Source organism: Salvelinus fontinalis, chromosome 37 (genome assembly GCF_029448725.1).
Source record: "Salvelinus fontinalis isolate EN_2023a chromosome 37, ASM2944872v1, whole genome shotgun sequence".
NCBI classification, from domain to species: domain Eukaryota; kingdom Metazoa; phylum Chordata; class Actinopteri; order Salmoniformes; family Salmonidae; genus Salvelinus; species Salvelinus fontinalis.
In genome coordinates this window covers 17,060,293-17,066,705 of record NC_074701.1, presented here as the reverse complement: position 1 = coordinate 17,066,705, position 6,413 = coordinate 17,060,293, and positions in this window count along the sequence as shown.

Genomic DNA, 6,413 nt, shown 5'->3' with positions numbered 1-6,413 from the left:
TGTTCAGGATGCAGTCTCACCTTACGGATCAAAGGGGCAGATGGATGTTTACCTAAGAGGCCCTTTATGATTGAATAAATTGGGCTCATTAGGCCTACCAATGAATTTATCTGACACTGTGTGCAACATCCTTTGAAATGCAGTACATTGCTTCTAACATTTTCTCACATGCTGCATGTATTTCAAAGTCCTGCGAATGTCGCTCTGTGTTCATCACAATCCTGCCACTGCCCAAATACATACCTGTCACATGTCTATTATACTGATCCACCACACCCACAGTTCAATATACTTGCCCACCACTAATATTCAATGTGCCATACATTCACCTGTAGGTGGCAGCATGGAGTTTCAATGTAATTCCCCATACTGGCAGTCTATGGCTATTATTGGGTATACATACAGTATATTGACTCATTGGGGAGTCCTAGGGGTTTAGACCATTTAGCACTTACAGGTTTGACCATGTTAATTTTTCCATTTTTGGGGGGGGGTGTCAATTGATCCCTGACTAAGTGTAGCCTACACATGATATTTTATGGATGGAGCTTTGGGTTCATTTCTAGATGACTTGATTGAGATTGATGCCATGTCTCATTCTCCTGGAGTCTATGGGAAGTGTATGTGGGATGACGATCAATGTCCGGAGAGAATAAAATAGGTCATGGTGCAATTCTATCACTTTAGAAACAGGCAATACATAAGGCAATACGTAATGTATTCGAGTACAAAAACAAGATAAGCCTACATGTTTGTTATAGAAATCTCTCCCTCTCTCCCTCCCTTCCTTCATCTCTCTTACACTCCCTTTTCCTTCTCCTGCCTTGGTTCCCTCTGTCTCTCTTTCCCACCATCATTCCTTCCCTCTCTCTCTCTCTCGCTCTCTCTCTCTTGCTATCCATCTCCTCAGGGGAAGCTCTTTGAACCTTTCAGCCCAGTTAAAGGGAACAAAAGGAAACAAATCACATTGTTCTTTCAAGAATTTTTCTTGTTCACTGCCTTTCATTGCCTCTTTTTTAGGCACTTCTCTCATTCAGATCCCAGAAGTCAATGGTTCTTTACATCCCGACTTGACAAGTAAGGAGGATACAAACTAATCCCCTTAATCTGGCCTTTCTCCCGCACGCAGCCACAGGGAGAGAGGGACCACAGAGAGTAATCCTGTAGAGGACACAATAGGATTAGGCTGCGACTCTCAGAGTGACAATCAGGTATCTACTGAGTGATCTGCAAAGTAGGGCCGACTTTCTTAAATTTAACTTATTTTGTCAGGGGAGGAGGGGGTCTTTCTTTGAGGGCTAGTAGAAGTCCCTCTGACAGGACTGTGTTCCTCAGCACAGGGACCCGTGGATGACTGACAGGTGAGTGCAGAGTTAGAGTTGGGGGTGTTTGGGGTGGAGAGGTTGGTGTCATTCATATTCTGGTACAAACAGAGGCACACACACACAATTAATTTTAGTGAAACCATTTTCCTTCAATAAATTAAAGTGGGTTCCCTCCGTCTTCCTTAAGAGCAAACACATGGGAATGGGTCGCTGCACAAAGGGAAGGGTTCTAGGAGCACAGATGTGCCTCTTCCCGATGGTGCAGCGAATTTCCCAAGGCAGAAGTTGAAGGCCCTCCTTTTTTAAAAGTTCACATTTCTGATGCATTGCGTTGACAGCCGGTCCAAACAGTTTCTTCATCTCGACAGGCGCGTCAAGGAAACCTGCTTTCTCTCTGTCCGACAGGCTGGACAAGTTGAGCCACAGGTCTCTCTCCCCCACCAATGCAAGGCTCATGGCACAGCCACAGTCTTGAATGTCGCCTCTGGAGGTTGAGGTCTGTGACACCACAGATCTCATCCCAAAGGTCTGAGTTACACTTGCCGATAGCTAGGAGACTATGCATCTCCAGCATCAAATCGGCTTGGTAGGCCAACAGCATGGACGTAACATTCAATGGCCATAATTAACATGCGGTAGACATGTAGACTTTTTGGTAGATGGATGTGGGAAAATGGTCCGTCTTATCAGGCAGGGAAGTGCCTGTCAGTGACGAGGCACTGGGGTTGAGGTGGTTGGCCAGTGACGGCTCGATCACCAGTGGCTTGCCAAGGCCCAGATCCTCTATGTTCTTGACATTCATGTTGGCAAAAAGTCCAGTTTGGACTTTGCTGGTCAATGGTTTGTCCCAGTTACATTTGGCTTGCCTGGGAGGGTGCGAGAGGGGAGTTTCCTCCATTCATACCAGTCCCTCTCTGCGCTGCCACCCCCAATGGGTTCGGGCCACTCAATGCTGAGTCTGGCCACTGCCCGTTTTGAAGATGTCGATTAGCAAATATTAGCCATCAATGCCCTGCTAAGGGTGGAAGAGGGCCTAAAGGTAAGGGTTTGCGCCTCCATGTCCTCTTCCTCTTCTGTGCCTTAGTCATGTCCTCGCCATTGTACTCGTTGTACTCGGCCAAGCCCTGGAAGAGTGGGTGAAGGTCCTCGGAGTAGCTGTCCGAGACGTCGGCCCATGAGGGCTGGGTCTGTGAGGTAGCCTCCCCGCTTGAAGGTAGTGTAGGAGACTAATCAAGCTGGGCTGCTCTGCACACTCTTCAATGGAGGGTGTTAGCAGGAAAGTCTTTCCTCCGAGTCATGGACGCATGACTCGGAGTCGTAGAATGCCGCTTGATTAGGGGGTCCGTGTCTTTGCCTGATCTGGTTTCCCCGCATGGACACGGATGTTCCGGTGCTGGGGCAGGGGCCTTCACCTTGCTTGGTACCCCTTGGGCCGGGCTAGCAGGCTCCATTGCTCCAAAAAACAGCTCTTCCGAGAACAATGTGAAACTTAACTAGCGGTCTCCACGTGGCCTAGCTAGTTAGCACGGTGCTAGCAGGAGTAAGATAATCCTTTAACAATATGAACGTAGCTAGCCGTGTGACACTAGTTACGACAGGAGACTAAGGGAAGAAAAAGCGGAAAAGCTCATTCTTACCCGAAGCGAAAACTTTCCTTTCGGTAAAGTCACCCGGCACCGAAGACGAGAGCTGAACAACCTGCACTCTGAGTTACGACCTAGCGGCACACCTGCGAACAGTTAAGCAAGAAACATGGCTCAAGTCGTGCTGAGGAGCTTAGAGAAGTGCTCTTTGTGAGGAAGAGAGGTGAGTGACCAGAGGGTGGGCGTGTGGCTTCTTATAATGAGGGGAGGGGTCACCTCATTCGCCACTCGACCTGTCTGTCTCTGAAAGACGTGTGTGATTGGTTCTTCGGACTTCTGAGCTTCAGGTGAATCTCACATGTTTAAACTCTAGTAGGGGTGTCATGTATGCATTTACTCTCATCACCTGTAGATGGCAGCATTGGTATAAAAGTCATAGAATTCAAACTGGTTTTCTTTCTAAAATGTGACTCAACTGGATGCTAGAGCTCCAGCACCTTTTGGTACATAAATGCACAATGGTAAATCAGTGTAAAAACCTTTTAACAGACAGCCCATTTATAACAGCTCAACCACCTCCCCAAAACCAATCTCAACCCTGGTATGATGCTCTTTTGCTCAGGCCAGCATCGCTCTGATATCTGATCCTCTCTGTGATTGTACCTCCTGAGCCCAAGGAAACAGGGCTCACCTCACCTGAAAGGGAAGCCATTCCTTCCATTCAAGTCTAATGAACTTGGCCAAAGAAAACACTGTGTGATTCTTCACATGTTCTCATGTTACTCTGCTAGTCTTGCTAAGTGCTGAGGATAAATTACAGGTTATCCATTGTGAGAGAGAACAAAGTCAAAGGATGGTGGATTGCTCTGTGAGACAGGTGCCAGTGGGTTACTCTGTGTTTATCTAGTGGGAGAAGTAACAGTAGTGGTACGGAAATTACAATTCTAATTGGTCAAACCATATTGTGTTGAAAACAGTTAAACATTGTTCCTTCACACACACACAGCCTGGTTTGTTCGATCAGCTCTCATCTGTTAACACGTTTTGGCATTAAGCTATTGCAATTTAGTGCAAGTCATGCTCCACTGCGAGGTAGTTGTAGCACTAGACTATACTTTATTTCCACATTTGTCATCTGCATGATCCAAGTGTGTGTGTGATTTACGTCTTAAAGCAGGTCGCCACTAACCCACAGACGCACCCTGATGCTCTGCATATGGTTCCCTCAGCTAAATATACTCGGCTGGCTGTGTTTCAGTGAGGTCCCGATGGTTTGCCCTCTTCATACTTGCTAGATGTCAGATTGAGCCTCAGACTCTTCATTTGGAGATCCTGCTAAACAAACAGCCACCAATGCCAGAACATTTAGCAAAATCTAACGAGTGTATCTAAACGTAGCATTCTGCTAGCCATACTTTACTTATTTCACAAGCAATTAAAATCCTTATATTTTGTTGTTGTTGTTAGACCTGACAACACAAGAACAAATAACTATTGATTTAATCATTTCTGTCAATGGACATGTTATATCCATGTCTGAAACAGGAATCATATTGTTTAGATGTAAATTACAGTGGTACAATTTGTACAACAGTAGCTTTCTAATTCATGATGTAACTGAATATGATGTCACAGAAATGAAGGCATTGTGGCAGAGTAGAGTGAGGTGAAATCCTTTGTCTCCCTGCTAAGCTCCCATCACCTGTGACTGAGAGAGGTTTGTACAGGTGCCCTCTGCATCCCGTCCTCCTCATCCATTCCCACCAAACTGACACTACTGAGGGAGAGGGGCAGGTATAGGCAAGGCATACATCCTGAGTCTGTATGTGAGCCCATGGTTTGTGCAAGTGTAGCTAGGTGAGTGTGGTGTGCGTATTGGTGTGTGTGGGCTCTTTACGTGTGATGAGGGATACCACAAATACCCTTCGTGTGACCCTCAGCCCAGCCCCCTCTCTACCACTTCTGTCCCGCCAGGGGGTCTTCATTTCAGCCTCTTCCTGAGAGCGGGGTAGGTGGGTGGTGGGGTTGGGTGAGTCACTGTGTTGAGTTTGTGACAGAACCTCCGACAACAGCACTGCATTGTGGGTACCAAGTAGTGTGGCCTTAAGGCTCTTCAGTCTGGGGCATCCCCAGTGTGTGTGTATTAGAGGTCGACCGATTATTCGGAATGGCCAATTAATTAGGGCCGATTTCAAGTTTTCATAACAATCGGAAATCGGTATTTTTGGACACCGATTTGGTCGATTTATTTTTAATTTTTTTACACCTTTATTTAACTAGGCAAGTCAGTTAAGAACATATTCTTATTTTCAATGACGGCCTAGGAACGGTGGGTTAACTGCCTTGTTCAGAGGCAGAATGACAGATTTTTACCTTGTCAGCTCGGGGATTCAATCTTGCAACCTTACAGTTAACTAATCACACGCTCTAACCACCTGCCTCTCATTGCACTCCACGAGGAGCCTGCCTGTTACGCGAATGCAGTAAGAAGCCAAGGTAAGTTGCTAGCTAGCATTAAACTTATCTTATAAAAAACAATCAATCAATCAATCATAATCACTAGTTAACTACACATGGTTGATATTACTACTTTATCTAGCGTGTCCTACGTTGCATATAATTGATGCGGTGCGCATTCGTGGAAAAAGGACTGTCGTTGCTCCAACATGTACCTAACCATAAACATCAATGCCTTTCTTAAAATCAATACACAGAAGTATATATTTTTAAACCTGCATATTTAGCTAAAAGAAATCCAGGTTAGCAGGCAAAATTAACCAGGTGAAATTGTGTCACTTCTCTTGCGTTCATTGCACGCAGAGTCAGGGTATATGCGATAATAATAAACATTTTGTTTTCGAAATGATAGTTTCCAGATTCGACCATATTAATGACCAAAGGCTCGTATTTCTGTGTGTTATTATGTTATAATTAAGTCTATGATTTGATATTTGATAGAGCAGTCTGACTGAGCGATGGTAGGCAGCAGCAGGCTCGTAAGCATTCATTCAAACAGCACTTTCGTGTGTTTTGCCAGTAGCTCTTCGCTGTGCTTCAAGCATTGCGCTGTTTATGACTTCAAGCCTATCAACTCCCGAGATTAGGCTGGTGTAACCGATGTGAAATGGCTGGCTAGTTAGCGGGGTGCGCGCTAATAGCGTTTCAAACGTCACTCGCTCTGAGACTTGGAGTAGTTGTTCCCCTTGCTCTGCATGGGTAACGCTGCTTCGAGGGTGGCTGTTGTCGATGTGTTCCTCGTTCAAGCCCAGGTAGGAGCGAGGAGAGGGATGGAAGCTATACTGTTACACTGGCAATACTAAAGTGCCTATAAGAACATCCAATAGTCAAAGGTATAAGGAATACAAATGGTATAGAGAGAAATAGTCCTATAAATACTATATTAACTACAACCTAAAACCTCTTACCTTGGAATATTGAAGTCTCATGTTAAAAGGAACCACCAGCTTTCATATGTTCTCATGTTCTAAGCAAGGAACTTAAACGT